The following is an 18,565-nucleotide window of genomic DNA, read 5'->3' as shown; positions in this document are numbered from 1 at the left end:
GGGCATTGATTTCGTCCAATTCCGAGAATATTTCCTTACTAGGATTTCTGAAACCAAAAACAGTAGAAAATAGCAACTGGCCCTTCGGCATCTCGTCAATAGGTTCGGAAAACGCATAAATATGACATAAAGTATGCATAAAACATGTAGATATCATCAATAATGTGGCATGGAACATAAGAAATTATCGATACGTCGGAGACGTATCACTGCCGGCGAAGGAGTTCATGGTAGAGACCTGAACTGTTGTCGTGGTCGGGGTTCGTCCCTAAGGGGTGTAAGTGGACCGACGAGGACCCAGGGTCGGAGTTTGCAACAACGGGTGGGTGTATGAGGTAGCGGAGGAATATGATTGGCTATGACCTTATACCGGGCCTCACACCAAAGGAAGTGTGGATGAGAACATGACTCGGTTGGCACCAAGGTTAAGATCTCTTATGGGTAAAGCAACACACCTCTGCGAGTGTAAAGAACCGTGACCTGTCACTCCCTGTTCCGGGATATGGAAGCTGCGAACGCGGCCGGAAAGGAGCTCCATGAAGTTCTAGTAAACCGGTGAAGGCTGACGGACATAGTTCTTACCGGATAAAAGCAACCTTTTGAAGAAATGGTTATGAAAACTTGCATTGGTATTAGACTTTACGGTCTAATGTTGTAGCTAGTGCATTAAACACCTCTTTCCTATAATGAACTTGTTGAGTACGCTCGTACTCATCCCACTCTTAAATCCCCTGCTTAGGTATGAAGGCATCGAAGGAGGATCTACAGTGCAACTCAAAGGCCGAGGAGTCAACAACTACTTCAAGAGACAGGACCCTGTCAGTGGAGTGATACATCTCCAATGTATCTATAATTTCCGATGTTCCATGCTTGTTTTATGACAATACCAACATGTTTTGTTCACACTTTATATCATTTTTATGCGTTTTCCGGAACTAACCTATTGACGAGATGCCGAGAGGCCAGTTGCTGTTTTCTGCTGTTTTTGGTTTCAGAAATCCTAGTAAGGAAATATTTTCGGAATCGGACGAAATCAACACCGAAAGTCTTAGAAATATGCGAAGCTTCCAGAGCACCGGAGAAAGGCCAGAGGGGTGCCAGGGGGGCCCCACACCCTAGGGCGGCGCGGCCCAAGGGGGGGGCGCGCCCCCCTATGGTTTGGGCAGCCCAGGCCCCCTCCGACTCCGATTCTTTGCCTATTTAAGCCATCGTGACCTAAAACTTCGATACCGATTGACGAAACTCCAGAAAGACTCCAGGGACGCCGCCACATCGCGAAACTCCAATTCGGGGGACAGAAGTCTCTGTTCCGGCACGCCGCCGGAGCGGGGAAGTGCCCCCGGAAGGCTTCTCCATCGACACCGCTGCCATCTCCACCGCCATCTTCATCACCGCTGCTGCTCCCATGAGGAGGGAGTAGTTCTCCATCGAGGCTCGGGGCTGTACCGGTAGCTATGTGGTTAATCTCTCTCCTATGTACCTCAATACAATGATCTCATGAGCTGCTTTACATGATTGAGATTCATATGAGTTTTGTATCACTACTATCTATGTGCTACTCTGGCAAAGTTATTAAAGTAGTTCTATTCCTCCTGCACGTGTGTAAAGGTGACAGTGTGTGCACCGTGTTAGTACTTGGTTTATGCTATGATCATGATCTCTTGTAGATTGCGAAGTTAACTATTGCTATGATAATATTGATGTGATCTATTCCTCCTACATATGCATGAAGGTGACGAGTGTGCATGCTATGCTAGTACTTGGTTTAGTCTGTTGATCTATCTTACACTAAAGGTTACTAAAATATGAGCATTATTGTGGAGCTTGTTAACTCCGGCATTGAGGGTTCGTGTAATCCTACGCAATGTGTTCATCATCCAACAAAAGTGTAGAGTATGCATTTATCTATTCTGTTATGTGATCAATGTTGAGAGTGTCCACTAGTGAAAGTCTAATCCCTAGGCCTTGTTCCTAAATACTGCTATCGCTGCTTGTTTACTTGTTTTCTTGTGTTACTACTGCTGCAATACTACCACCATCAACTACACGCCAGACAAGCTATTTTCCGGCACCGTTGCTACTGCTCATACTTATTCATACCACCTGTATTTCACTATCTCTTCGCCGAACTAGTGCACCTATTAGGTGTGTTGGGGACACAAGAGACTTCTTGCTTTGTGGTTGCGGGGTTGCATGAGAGGGATATCTTTGACCTCTTCCTCCCTGAGTTCGATAAACCTTGGGTGATCCACTTAAGGGAAAACTTGCTGCTGTTCTACAAACCTCTGCTCTTGGAGGCCCAACACTGTCTACAGGAAAGGAGGGGGAACGTAGACATCAAGCTATTTTCACGGCGCCGTTGCCGGGGAGGAAAGGTAAAAGGTACTCACACTCCGAACCTCGGCTACCAAGCTATTTTCCGCCATTGTAAGTACTCGAAGCTATTTCCTTTAGATCCTGCAATTGCAACTTTTGTTTCTTGTTTACACTAGCTAGGCATAATGGAAAACAACAAAAAAATTGGTGAGCTTTTTAATCTTTTTCCTGATTTAGAATTGTTTGATGCGAAAATTAAAAAACCTATGGAACCTTATTTGCATGTTAGTAGCGATGTTATTAGTATGAATGCAATTACTGCTAATGCTATGGAGAAGTCTAAGCTTGGGGAAGCTAGTTTTTGTGATCTTTTTAGCTTCCCATCTTTAAGGGAGAAAATTTGTTCTGATAATGCTTTATCTCCCATATGCGATAACTCTAATGATGCTTCTGATATTTTGAATCCACCTGCTGAAAGTATTCCGTATAAAATACCTATGAAAATTATTGAACGTGTTATGGATAACCACTATAAAGGGGATGGAACTGTCCATCCTAGAGATCATTCATTGTTTTTGCATGAATTATGCGGGTTATTCAAGTGTGCAGGTATCTCTATGGATGAAGTGAGGAAGAAGCTATTCTCTGTTTCGTCATGCGGTAAAGCGGCGCATTGGTATAAATTGTTGGAGAATAGTCATTCTCTTGGTTGGGAGGAAATTGCATCTCTCTTTTATTCTAAATTTTATCCTCCTCATGAAGTGCATATTGATAGGAATTATATTTATAACTTTTATCCTCGTGATGGAGAGAGTATTTCTCAAGCGTGGGGGAGATTGAAATCACTGATGCTCAAATGTCCCATTTATGAGCTCCCCCGTAATGTTATTGTTAATAATTTTTATGCAAGGCTTTCAGGACAACACAAGGACCATCTGGACGCGTGTTTGGAGGGATCTTTCACAAGCAAGGAGGTTGAAGCTAGGTGGGACCTTCTTGATCGGATTGAGGACAACGCTGAAGGATGGGAGAATGACAAAGGTAAAGAGTCAGGTATAAATTATGATTATGAATGCATTGAAGTCTTTATGGATACCGATAAATTTCGAAATATGAGTGCTACTTATGGTCTTGACTCTCAAGTTGCTGCAAATCTTTATAAATCTTTTGCTTCTCATTTTGAATTGCCTAAGAAGAATTTTGATAAGTATCATGAACCTTTTAAAGAGGCTTGCATGAAGAATGAAATTGTTGTTAATTATTGCAATAAGCATGCTCAAACTCCTAAGAACGCTATTTCTTATAAGCATGTTAATTTTTGTGGAATGCATAGACCTTGTGGAATTAATCAAGTCAAAGATGAATATTGCATCCACCATATTAATGAAAAAACTAGAAAGTGGTTTAGGGCTCTAGATGATCTTGGTAAAAAAGTTTGTGCCCTCTATCCTTTTATTTGTGAAGTTTGCCATGAAGTGGGTCATTTTAATTTTCAATGCTACTCCAATGATAATTTGAACCCAATGAGTGCTGCAAATTTGTATTGTGATGATGAAATTACTCCCAATCAGCATGATGAACTTACTTTATTTTTGGGGTGTGAAGAGCTGTCGAGAAAAATCTCTTTGTTACATATGAGTGATCTTGATATTGATGATGTCCTGCATGGGTGTTTTTCTTATTGCATTGATAATAGCCATACAAATACTTACATACAAAATATTTTAGAAGATGACACCTTGCCAAAATATGATAGGACCGCTGTGTGTTTTCAACTAATTAATGAAAAGGAGGGATCCTCCCAAGTTTCTTCTATTGTTTCTGAAAGTAAATCAGGTTATGCGGACAAGCCACCCTTCAAGCCTCTTCCTCCTAAAGAAGGGAATGAGGAGAAGGAAGAGAAGAAGAAGAAAAAAGGAACGAAGAAGAAGAAGAAGAAGGAGAATAAAAAGAAAGAGGTAACGGCGTATCCCCGCGTGAATGAGATAACGCTAGGTAACCGTAAGTATGTTGCTCCTAACAATTATTGTGATAATGAATCTGAATACGATGATCTTCCTATGCCCTTTACATACATTAGCAATCATGATTTGAATGAGCACACTACTTTTGATATTGCAAATCTACGGGAAATTAATTCTGAAAATGATGATGATAATAATTGCCATAGTGTCGAGTGCTATCCATGCTTCCTCCCATAATGATATAGAAAGCTCTAAGCTTGGGGAAGAGGTGTTTGAAAATCCTTTAGCTACTGGTCATTATGTTCTTGATACATCTCCTTCTAATAACAATGATGGTGTGGACACAGATAAACCGACTGTGAAAGATAACTATTCTATTTCCTATGATGACACTGTGCCTCCGATCTCTGATGATTATTACAAAGAATGCTATGATATAGGTTCTAACTATCCTTATGAAACTTGTCATAGTCATGATTGGGTTACCAAAAACAATTCCCTTAATATGCAACTTGTTTACCATGTTCAAATTCTTGATAATAATCCTTGCTCCAATTACTATTAATGAAAAGAACTCTCCTTATGCCAAAATTAATGATACTTCTATGCATATGAACCATGATAAGAATGTTTTAAGTGATGGGTATATTGTGGATTTCATCAATGATGCTACTGAAAGTTATTATGAGAGAGGGAAAGATGGTTATATGCATCTTAATAATATTAAGTTTCCCCTCTTTATGTTGAGAATCTTGAAGTTACTCGTGTTTTATCCTCTTATGCTTGTCACTTTGTTCTTCATGAATTCATTTGTGTACAAGATTCCTCTGCATAGGAAGCATGTTAGGCTTAAATGTGTTTTGAATTTGCCTCTTGAAGCTCTCTTTTGCTTCAAATACTATTCCTTGCGAGTGCATCACCAAAACTGCTGAGCCCATCTTAATGGCTATAAAGAAAGAACTTCTTGGGAGATAACCCATGTGTTATTTTGCTACAGTACTTTGTTTTATATTTGTTTCTTGGAAGTTGTTTACTACTGTAGCAACCTCTCCTTATCTTAGTTTTGTGTTTTGTTGTGCCAAGTAAAGTCGTTGATAGAAAAGTTCATACTAGATTTGGATTACTGCACAGAAACAGATTTCTTTGCTGTCACGAATCTGGGCTAAATTCTCTGTAGGAAACTCAGAAAATTAAGCCAATTTACGTGAGTGATCCTCAGATATGTACGCAACTTTCATTCAATTTGGGCATTTTCATCTGAGCAAGTCTGGTGCCATTTTAAAATTCGTCAATACGAACTGTTCTGTTTTGACAGATTCTGCCTTTTATTTCGCATTGCCTCTTTTGCTATGTTGGATGAATTTCTTTGATCCACTAATGTCCAGTAGCTTTATGCAATGTCCAGAAGTGTTAAGAATGATTGTGTCACCTCTGAACATGTTAATTTTTATTGTGCACTAACCCTCTAATGAGTTGTTTCGAGTTTGGTGTGGAGGAAGTTTTCAAGGGTCAAGAGAGGAGGATGATATACTATGATCAAGAAGAGTGAAAGCTCTAAGCTTGGGGATGCCCCGGTGGTTCATCCCTGCATATTTCAAGAAGACTCAAGCATCTAAGCTTGGGGATGCCCAAGGCATCCCCTTCTTCATCGATAAATTATCAGGTTCCTTCTCTTGAAACTATATTTTTATTCAATCACATCTTATGTACTTTACTTGGAGCGTCTGTTTGTTTGCTTTTGTTTTTGTTTTTGTTTGAATAAATGCTTGTGTGGGAGAGAGACACGCTCCGCTGGTTCATATGAACACATGTGTTCTTAGCTTTTAATGTTCTTGGCGAAGGTTGAAACTGCTTCGTTAATTGTTATATGGTTGTAAACGGAAAATGCTACATGTAGTAATTGGTATGTTGTCTTGAATAACTTGATATTTGGCAATTGTTGTGCTCTTGTTTAAGCTCTTGCATCATATACTTTGCACCTATTAGTGAAGAAATACATAGAGCTTGTTAAAATTTGGTTTGCATGAGTGGTTTCTCTAGAGTCTAGATATTTTCTAGTAAGGTGTTTGAACAACAAGGAAGACGATGTATAGTTTTATAATGCTTGTAATATGTCTTTTATGTGAGTTTTGCTGTACTAGTTCATGCTTGTGTTTGCTTCAAACAACCTTGCTAGCCTAAACCTTGTATTGAGAGGGAATACTTCTCATGCATCCAAATCCTTGAGCCAAACAACACTATGCCATTTGTGTCCACCATACCTACCTACTACATGGTATTTTCCTCCATTCCAAAGTAAATTGCTTGAGTGCTACCTTTAAAATTCCATCATTCACCTTTGCAATATATAGCTCATGGGACAAATAGCTTAAAAAACTATTGTGGTATTGAATATGTAATTATGCACTTTATCTCTTATTAAGTTGCTTGTTGGGCGATAACCATGTTCACTTGGGGACGCCATCAACTACTCTTTGTTGAATTTCATGTGAGTTGCTATGCATGTTCGTCTTGTACGAAGTAAGAGCGATCTACCACCTTATGGTTAAGCATGCATATTGTTAGAGAAGAACATTGGGCCGCTAACTAAAGCCATGATCCATGGTGGAAGTTTCAGTTTTGGACATATATCCTCAATCTCAAATGAGAAAATTATTAATTGTTGTTACATGCTTATGCATAAAAGAGGAGTCCATTATCCGTTGTCTATGTTGTCCCGAGTATGGATGTCTAAGTTGAGAATAATCAATAGCGAGAAATCCAATGCGAGCTTTCTCCTTAGACCTTTGTACAGGCGGCATAGAGGTACCCCTTTGTGACACTTGGTTAAAACATGTGCATTGTGATGATCCGGTAGTCCAAGCTAATTAGGACAAGGTGCGGGCACTATTAGTATACTATGCATGAAGCTTGCAACTTGTAAGATATAATTTACATGATACATATGCTTTATTACTACCGTTGACAAAATTGTTTCATGTTTTCAAAATAAAAGCTCTAGCACAAATATAGCAATCGATGCTTTCCTCTTTGAAGGACCATTCTTTTACTTTTATTGTTGAGTCAGTTCACCTATCTCTCTCCACCTCAAGAAGCAAACATTTGTGTGAACTGTGCATTGATTCTTATATACTTGCTTATTGCACTTGTTATATTGCTTTGCATTGACAACTATCCCTGAGATATACATGTTACAAGTTGAAAGCAACCGCTGAAACTTAATCTTCCATAGTGTTGCTTCAATACCTTTACTAAGAATTTATTGCTTTATGAGTAACTCTTATGCAAGACTTATTGATGCTTGTCTTGAAAGTACTATTCATGAAAAGTCTTTGCTATATGATTCAATTGTTTACTCATTGCATTTACATTGTTTCGAATCGCTGCATTCATCTCATAAGCTTTACAATGGTATGATTAAGATTATGTTGGTGGCATGTCACCTCAGAAATTATCTTTTATCGTTTACCTACTTGAGGACGAGTAGGAACTAAGCTTGGGGATGCTGATACGTCTCCAACGTATCTATAATTTCCGATGTTCCATGCTTGTTTTATGACAATACCAACATGTTTTGTTCACACTTTATATCATTTTTATGCGTTTTCCGGAACTAACCTATTGACAAGATGCCGAGAGGCCGAGTTCTTTGTTTTCTGCTGTTTTTGGTTTCAGAAATCCTAGTAAGGAAATATTTTCGGAATCGGACGAAATCAACACCGAAAGTCTTAGAAATACGCGAAGCTTCCAGAGCACCGGAGAAAGGCCAGAGGGGTGCCAGGGGGGCCCCACACCCTAGGGCGGTGCGGCCCAAGGGGGGGGGCGCGCCCCCCTATGGTTTGGGCAGCCCAGGCCCCCTCTGACTCCGATTCTTCGCCTATTTAAGCCGTCGTGACCTAAAACTTCGATACCGATTGACGAAACTCCAGAAAGACTCTAGGGACGCCGCCACATCGCGAAACTCCAATTCGGGGGACAGAAGTCTCTGTTCCGGCACGCCGCCGGAGCGGGGAAGTGCCCCGGAAGGCTTCTCCATCGACACCGCTGCCATCTCCACCGCCATCTTCATCACCGCTGCTGCTCCCATGAGGAGGGAGTAGTTCTCCATCGAGGCTCGGGGCTGTACCGGTAGCTATGTGGTTAATCTCTCTCCTATGTACCTCAATACAATGATCTCATGAGCTGCTTTACATGATTGAGATTCATATGAGTTTAGTATCACTACTATCTATTTGCTACTCTGGCAAAGTTATTAAAGTAGTTCTATTCCTCCTGCACGTGTGTAAAGGTGACAGTGTGTGCACCGTGTTAGTACTTGGTTTATGCTATGATCATGATCTCTTGTAGATTGCGAAGTTAACTATTGCTATGATAATATTGATGTGATCTATTCCTCCTACATATGCATGAAGGTGACGAGTGTGCATGCTATGCTAGTACTTGGTTTAGTCTGTTGATCTATCTTACACTAAAGGTTACTAAAATATGAGCATTATTGTGGAGCTTGTTAACTCCGGCATTGAGGGTTCGTGTAATCCTACGCAATGTGTTCATCATCCAACAAAAGTGTAGAGTATGCATTTATCTATTCTGTTATGTGATCAATGTTGAGAGTGTCCACTAGTGAAAGTCTAATCCCTAGGCCTTGTTCCTAAATACTTGCTATCGTCTGCTTGTTTCTTGTTTTCTTGTGTTACTACTGCTGCAATACTACCACCATCAACTACACGCCAGCAAGCTATTTTTTGGCACCGTTGCTACTGCTCATACTTATTCATACCACCTGTATTTCACTATCTCTTCGCCGAACTAGTGCACCTATTAGGTGTGTTGGGGACACAAGAGACTTCTTGCTTTGTGGTTGCAGGGTTGCATGAGAGGGATATCTTTGACCTCTTCCTCCCTGAGTTCAATAAACCTTGGGTGATCCACTTAAGGGAAAACTTGCTGCTGTTCTACAAACCTCTGCTCTTGGAGGCCCAACACTGTCTACAGGAAAGGAGGGGGAACGTAGACATCATGGAGTCAGATATCACATCCAACGAGGAGAAAACATAGTTTAGCCATAGAAGGGAACTAGCTTCCTAAACCTAGCTCCTATTTAGCTAGAATCTATTCATAGCCCTATAGCTAGTCAAATACTCTACAAATAGAGTTCGTGATAGGATTAGACTACGAGTCGTTCTTCTGGAGTTTATTTGCAGTTTTACCTCATTGTAAAGTAGGAGGCTGTGATGATCTTATGTAACAGAGTCAATGTTGTAATTCTATAGACATGCCTTGGACCCGCATATGTTTCTGTTGTACCACTCTGAGCGATATAATACTAGTGGAACGGTGTTTCATTGGTGTTATATCAGACTTGCATACTACACCATGCAGTGGTATGCCGGGTCACCACAGTTGGTATCAGAGCAAATGCTTTGACCCTAGGATTAAAACCCTTTAAAGGAGACCTATAGGATTGGTAGTGTCTATAGGAAGTTGTCTTAGTTAAACCAAATCTTCTTATGACTTGAGATGGATATTCACTTGAGAATAATCCTGACACACTTAAGTCAACATTTCTTACCTATCATTCCTAAGTGAAGTTAGTTAGCTAATCCTAAACATGTAGCCCATCAATAAGTCCTTAAAACAATAGATGAGTAGATCACAGTTGGTATACAATACATGGTAGTCCAAAGAGAGGATACAACCATAAGGAAGATATCCTATTGGAAGATGTGTACCAACACATGTTATGATTATATAAAATTATCCGGACACTGTAATAGGAGTAATATCAAGTGATGAAGATAATTAAGATATCCTAATAGAAAATGTAGACCAAGTTAAGTAATGAGTAAGTAAATTATCCAAACTTGTAAAACAACTGATAGTAAGTGATAAAAACAAGTATGAGGTAGTATAGACCATGACGAGTCAATCATGGGAAATAAGGAAGAGTGATAGGAATAATATATGTCTACTTACATGGTAGAGTTGCTAATCATATATGATTCACCTGAGAATCATTATGTGATAAACATCTAAAGTATTTAGGAGGAGTACAATAAGAAGCCAAGTGCTAAACAAATAGTGCAAGAATTGTATTCCAAAACCATGGGAAGTGTGCCAAGCACATCAGAACCATAGCCTTATGGTACAATAACTTGGAAGTATAGGAGCTATATTCCAATAGTTATGTGTCTAGGATAATGATGTTAGAAACAGACATATCATGTGTAGTAGTCCTCAACAAAATGGAAGTTAAGTAGTACTTCCAGATAAAATTAGGTTAACCTTAACCATCCCAAACCACTTTGTGTCAAGTTTATCTCATTGCAATTGTGCAATTAAGGTAAACGTTGAGACAAATAGTAGAATCCCATATATTCGTGCTAAGTATCATGATACAAACCTTTCTTATGTGGTGTTATATACTACACATCAGAGCCTGATGTTTAGAGACGTCTTACTCAACTATTATATTCAGGCTTATGATGGTGTGTATTATATGCACAAAGCTGAATCTTCTTGGATTTTATTGGATTTTCATTGTTTGACTAGATCCATACATGAAGTTTGACTTTGATATGCAAATGCATGTTGCTATATCAAGTTCTTACTTGATGTTAAAGATCTAGAGGGTAATGGTATTCGTGTGAGGAAGTGACGAATTCGGAAGATTCTGAAGACAAGATGAAGGTTCATCAAATAAAGGAAACAAAGTTGTGGGAAGTAACCACAATACTCTGAAGGAAGTACCAATTAAAACTCATTCTTTACCTCAACAGAGGAGTACTTTAGTACATGAGAAGCATGAAGGTAAGAAATCTGGTGATTATGGAGAAGCTCAAGCAGATCCATAGTCAATATAGAAGGGGGAATGCATGGGAAATCACTCAGGGTACTATATTCATAGTGTCAGTTAGTGGTTTTCTCGCAACAATAAACCCTCGAAAAAGGAAGATGACCTATGAAACCATAGCAGAGATAAGAAGACAATAGTTGGTATCAGAATACCACAATTGGTATAGGATCAATAATGGAAGATAGAGTAGAAGATGTCTCGTCCAATTGATCAGAACCTATAATAGAATCCACTTTTAGATAACAAATAGCCACAACTGGTATCAAGTAGTCCACCATTGGATTATTTTTACCAAGATGTGGTAAACAAATAAAACTTTGTTAGCCAAATAACAATGACCTATAATCATTCAGTCGAAGGATTCACATTGGATGTCCACAATTGAGTGGATACACCACAAATATTCTTCGCGAGATCTTAAAAGAAGAATAAACCATAAGCTAGACTCAGATCAATATTCTAACCATAAGTCCAATGGTTGGAAGAAAAGGAGTTGAAGACCATAAGAAAACTCTAAGGGGTAGAGTAAAAATTGAGTTGGATATACAATTACTCAATACTTCAAGCTGGATCAAAGCAGAATGTCTGAACTGAGAGGAAGTTCGATCTTATTTTCATAAGACTGTTGAACATTACTTTCAGATGGATGCAGACCAGAAGCCGAGGTTTATACCTCGAGGAAGTAAGAAGTGGACTATAACTTGAGAAAGTAAGTAATAATTACTCATAAGTACTAAAGCTCAAGTAAGATAAGTATAATGAAGTTGGACAAAGGAAATACCGTAGACAAAATATATCTCAAGAATGCTAAAGACCGAAGAAGATTGAACATACCAATACCAAAGACTAATAGAATGATTCCTTTCATGGAACCTAAAAGAACCAAAATAGTTAGAGGTATCAATTATAAACCATGATTGGATGGACTAAATGAGTCTACTCCATTCTTAGAGGAATAAACCATCATGATCATTTCCATGTTAAATACCTTACTTAGTACCATTATTGCAGTCTTGGTAGTAAGGGAAAACAAAGACCTATTCATCAATTAGGAGTATATTATCAAATCAGTCTTCAGTTAAGACTAGCAGCACCAGAAGAAGTCCCAATCATTGAATCTTCAATGAGAAAGGAAACCAGCTTATAGAGTTGGAAGAAATCAAAGAATCAAAGTAAGAACCATGGTTCGGAGACAAACCCTAATGGATTCTAGGAAGAATCTGGACAAGGGATATATTCAATTATATCCAGTGAGATCACTATGGAGTTCGAGAAAAGTTTAAGTCTGTATAAGTCAGAACCACACTCCGGAAACGTGAGAGAGATCAAACTTCGAGGACGAAGTTTAGTTTAAGGGGTAGAGACTGTAATATCCCAGGTAATGGGGTTACAAAAATAGAGGAAACGAGATGTGTGCATTGCATTCATGCATAGAAAATCCAGGGAATTTTCGCGCTTTAAAGTAAAACAGTCCACGATGGCTGAAGTTTCACTTGACCTTGGTGGAACTGAAGTAGCTCATCAAGTCAAGCGCTATAAACCTCAATGTGACTTTGTTAAAACCTTGTTTTGGGTAGAGATGATTTGATCTAAGGGGTTAGATCAAATGGAACTAATAATCAACACAACAACACTTTACTCAATGATCAATTGCTTGATCTTATAAAAGATCATAACATGGAATTCCTTGCCATAACATATGAACCTACAATTAATTGGAAATCAAGTAACAATAATTGGAGAAACTATTCTTCACTTATCTTTTCCATGTCCTAAGACTAATCTATGATCCTACCATGAAACCTCATGGTATTCATTCCACTTCCACATTGGAGTTATAACAAGGAGATCCACTCAAGAAATATATAATTCTTCTCTATTCCAAATTATTAAGCATCAAACCTAGAGAGGTGAGAGTTCTATTATAATTATTAGAGAAGCATTAACAAACCTTGAGCTAAACCTTGGATATACATCCAAGTATTCAAATCATAAATCTTTAGAAAGAACCCTAGGATATTATTCAAGACAATCCCTACAGAGAGAATCCACTTATGTTAAACATAGATATTAATGATCACATCATTCTCTATGGAACTTAATCTTAGGATGGAATTAAAGTCCTTCCCAAATGAGAGAGAGACCACTCATACCAATATTAGATTTACCTATTTAAGAATAAAGGACAACCTTGGAACTGAAGTATTAGGAGATTAACCATTTCATCTTGGAGTGGTGGGATAACCTAATATCACATGGAATAATACCATACCCCTGAATTGATAAGGTGAGGAAGAGACTAACCCAATTAAGTTAGACAAATGAAACCTTTGCCTAGATACCTAAGGAGATATTAGGAGTACACCATAAACCCTAGAATAACCATTCTTAAATGAGTAAGCTCAACCTATGGTGTTATACTCAAGATAATTGAGACAACCATAACCATGCCCATGCAAGAAACTATAAAAGAAAGTATATATTTAATTGATCAAGACAACACTGGATCTTGGGAGTGAGAAACCCATTCAAGGAGAGATACCTTAGGAAGTCCAACCTTGATCATTATAAATTGTGTAATGATCATAAACCCTAAGAATTTGAAGTAAAGATATTAAGAACAAGATGATCATATATAATATATGATCATGCTTTGGAGATATGTGAGGATAAGTTAAACCCTACTAGTATAAGTAGATCCCATTTCCACATGAAATTATAGGGAGATCACTAGTAAGAAAGTCTAGACTTATATCTCAATCCTCAATTGTGAATCACTTGGTGATCATAAGTACAATTCTACCACATCTACACTCCACCTATTCTTCACTTAAGAACCACAAGAAAACCTTTAGAGTCAAACTCTATACTTTATATGGTGAGAAACCATTCATCATTATAACCAAAGTTAACTATAAAAAGAAATATAGCTACTTTAGCTACTTGAACAATAGATTATGAATATAATAGAAATCTATGGGTATAAGATAAAACCAAGCTCTAATTGAGATTCAAACCAATTGCCATTAGGTGAATAAGATGAGAACCCTAGAATTGTTCACTAATTAAAGCTCATGTTTAAATATGGAACTAAAGAATAACCTAGTGCTAAACCATTTGATTAGACCTATGGTGGTGATCAACCACTTATCATTATAACCAAGACCCAACCATGATGAGAGTAATATCTACTCTAGGTAATTCAAGGTGCTATTAAAAATAATCCTAGTGCTAACCTTGAAATAGGATTATAATAAAACTTACAAGATCTTAACAAATAGATGCTCACATAAAATGTTATGAAAGTAGTCAAATTATCAAATAACTATCAAGCCCTATAAATATTCAGGCAGGTGAAATCACACTCTTGAAAGCCTATTTTAAAATAGAAGACTAAGCACTAAGATCACAATCCATCAATTAATCCTTGCTAGATAAATCAAAGCCAACATTTCATCTATTATTAACAAGTATTACAAGTATTACAAATACTTGGAATTCCAAAAGAAAGAGAATGGAAATTATAAATTATTAACATGCATATTTGAAATATTGTGTATGTTGAACCTATCATCATATTAAAAATCAAAATAGTAAGTCTCAAGTAGAATTATTACTTAAGAGGTAATTGCCAAGTTAAAAGTATATGCAAATATACGCGAGGCAGAATTGAATTCAAATTTGAATCCAAACAATAAAATAGAAACCAGTAAAATAAAACAGAAATAAGAAATAAAACAGAAAATAGAGGGAGGAGGAGCTTACCTGATGGACTGAAGCAGCCCACGTAGCAGCCCAGCAGTCAGCCCACGAGCCAGCCCGCACCGGCCCAGTCCACCAAGAAACGATCCATACCGTCTCGTGTAAATAGAAGGCAAACGCTTTCTTCTTCCTCTCCGGGGACAACACCACACAGGAGCACCCTGGCCACGTCCTCGTCGAGGATTAGGACGTCGCCGGACGCATTCACCATGCCAGAGGCCAAGACAAGGATCTCCACGTCCGTAGTTATCCAAGTTGCGCCAAGATTTGCGCCCAAAGACATCGCCAACACGACCGCAGTATCCTGGCCGCCAGCGACGAATTGTCGTCACTGCCGAGCTCTCCTGGAGCTATAAAACCATCCCAAGAACCGCAATGAAACCCTAATCATCCACCGCCCCTTCAATTTTTCTCTAGCCTTCCCTATCTCTCACGGCTCCTCGGAGCATCTGACCGGCGTCAAGGAAGAATCCATCGGTGTAGGCCACCCTAGGGACCGAGAGGTAGTCCGTGAGAAGCGCACGAGTGTGGGGATCATCCTGGTAGCAGGAATCAAGAAACGGCGTGCTCAATCGGACGAATTTGAGCGTTCCCCTCCATCGGTGTTCGCCAGAAATCATGTCCGCGAGCTCATCCCCGACCACCCCTGCTTTCAATGACCACACCAACGCCATCCTGGTAAGATTGCGCGTCCGTAGCATCTTTTATCTCGTCATATAATCAATCGTAGCTCAATCTCGCAACTTGGCCGACGTGCGCCACCGCAGTAGGGTTCACCGGAGCTACCTCCGGTGACCAATAGGTGGCGGAGACACCACCATCGTACTCTCCTTGAGTAGAGGATTCCAACGCACCCTCTCGCGCATCCCGTAGACCCCGGAATCGTCGTCGCCGTCGAACGCTGACCCGCCGGCGTTAGTTGACCGGCGAGATGACATGGCAGCGGGACCCTTCCGCTGGGTTGACCCAGTCATCTGCCAACGAGGCAGCTGACTCGGACCAGACCCACCTGTCTGTGTCTGGGGTACAAATCGAACCGGTATCTTTCGTATTTATAGTTATTTCTATATTCCTGAAAATAGTAGAAAGTTTAGAAATTCATATCTAATTCATAAAAACTCAAAAAAATATAAATAAGATATTAAAATCTTCAGAAAAATAAACTCTATCCAATAAAAATATAAAATGAAATTTTTATTTTTAATAAAAATTCAATTATTTAATGCTTGTTATTTAAGCCTTATTTATTAATTCTAAATTCAATTAAACTTCAATAATTAGGAAAACTATCTAAAATAAATAAAAACCAGTAAAGTAAATAAAGAAAACATTAACACTAATTTTATTTATTTGCAACTTATTTAATCCTTAATATTGGAATTTAAACCCTAATTAATAATTACCTTAATTATTAATTCATTAAATCTAATAATATGCCAAATTCAATATTATTTTTATTCCCAAGTTATTAATAACTTCAACTTTAAATTGAAGTTATTAATCATAGAACTACATAGTAATTATGCAACCCTAGTTCCATAAAGAAGAAAACTAGGAACTCATCATTTCATGTGTAGACCTAAAACCCTAATGACATATAGAACCTAGTTCCATTAGTACATGTGAACCCTAAATTGTCCTAAACCTAAAACCCTAGGTTAGAACATGTGATCATGGTACCTCCTTTCAAATCATAGAACCATACTACCAAATAAATACTTGACTTGGCCACATAAAATGTAGAAGACCTATCACTAATATATGGGTATCCCATGTGTTCATCCTCATCAGACCTAAATGATCAATTAGGGTCAACCAAATGTAAACCCTAGATCCTATTACCAAATCCATCATCCTTATTAATCCCTATTTAGCATCACACCATTGTGATGAACCCTAATAGCAACCATACCTACTATTTTGTATTACATACCATATTCCACTAAACCCTATTAGTGTTGGATACTTATCCACCATCCTAATTAGGAGCCAGTTACTCTTTACTTAAAAGAACCAACAGTAAAACCTAGACCACCTCAACCCAAATTGATATACTTCTTATTATCTAAGAAGTATGTTCTTCGAAAGTTATTCTTTTCAAGAAAATAAGGAATCATCATCAACCCTGCTTATAAGGACCTATAAACCCTAGCCAGCTATCACTAGCAAGCTAAACCAATCTTGATAGCACCCATGTGTAATTAATTGCTTAGGATGCCTAGGCATAACTCCACCTGGTATTGATGAATCCAACCTTGTTAGGATCCATCTAATATCTACTCCAGAGCTAATTGGAACCATAGTTAACCATAGGACCCACCAACCTAATTATCATACTTGTTCTTTATTAAGAACATGTTCTTCAAAAGTTATTCTTTTGAAGTATATGATAATTAATCATTAACCATGCCATATAGTGTTAAAACTAACCACTGTTCTTTACTTGTTAACATTATGCCAATTATCATTCTTTGTGTGCTCAATTGATTACTATGCCTTATTATCTACCTGTTTATAATACCAAGTAATCACACCTGAATAAGAACATTGTTTGTGAATCACTCTAAAAGTGCAACACACCCTAAACTAATCATTACCACTCACTAATCCTAAATCATCGGGGTTAGGTCACGCTTAGAGCGATTGCATCTCATACTTATGCATTATTGCATCCTTGCCAATATTTTAAACATCGTCCTTACCGGACGATGATGCTATTTCAGAATTTGGAGTTATTGCGTATCGAAGACCTTGCTCGCATAATCTTGCGGTCAAGAAAGGCAAGTTCATCACTTGCTCATGTCATTTGAGTATCTTTATCAAATTACTTGCAAAGTACTATGATTATCACTATTGCATAAAAACCAAAACCACTATTTTCATAACTATGAATATGACTATGTGGTGGGTAATGGAACCATGGATTGTGTTGATATGGTGGAGGTTCCATTGCAAGGGTTTATATCCATCTAGGATTAAACAACAAATGTCGCCAGTGATTCTTGTGCCGTAATACCCGTGTTAACCATAAGATCTGGAGTGGGACGGAATAGTCAATTGTATTTCCACCTCTTATACATCAACGGATGCGCTTTACCATAGACCCTTGATCCAAGAGAGGACAAGTGGTACCCTTGATCCATGGGAGGACAAGTGGTTGGGTGGGGGTCCCGATGAAGTCCCCACGGTAATTGCGGTCTATGATATATGGGTTGCAGCTGCCAGCGAAGGAGTTCATGGTAGAGACCTGAACTGTTGTCGTGGTCGGGGTCCGTCCCTAAGGGGTGTAAGTGGACCGACGAGGACCCAGGGTCGGAGTTTGCAACAACGGGTGGGTGTATGAGGTAGCGGAGGAATATGATTGGCTATGACCTTATACCGGGCCTCACACCAAAGGAAGTGTGGACGAGAACATGACTCGGTTGGCACCAAGGTTAAGATCTCTTATGGGTAAAGCAACACACCTCTGCAGAGTGTAAAGAACCGTGACCTGTCACTCCCTGTTCCGGGATATGGAACTGCGAACGCGGCCGGAAAGGAGCTCCATGAAGTTCTAGTAAACCGGTGAAGGCTGACGGACATAGTTCTTCTGTATAAAAGCAACCTTTTGAAGAAATGGTTATGAAAACTTGCATTGGTATTAGACTTTCTGGTCTAATGCTGTAGC

The sequence above is a fragment of the Lolium rigidum genome, chromosome 6 (assembly GCF_022539505.1).
Source record: "Lolium rigidum isolate FL_2022 chromosome 6, APGP_CSIRO_Lrig_0.1, whole genome shotgun sequence".
Lineage (NCBI taxonomy): Eukaryota > Viridiplantae > Streptophyta > Magnoliopsida > Poales > Poaceae > Lolium > Lolium rigidum.
The sequence above is the reverse complement of the archived record's forward strand: the minus strand, read 5'-3'. Positions refer to the sequence as shown.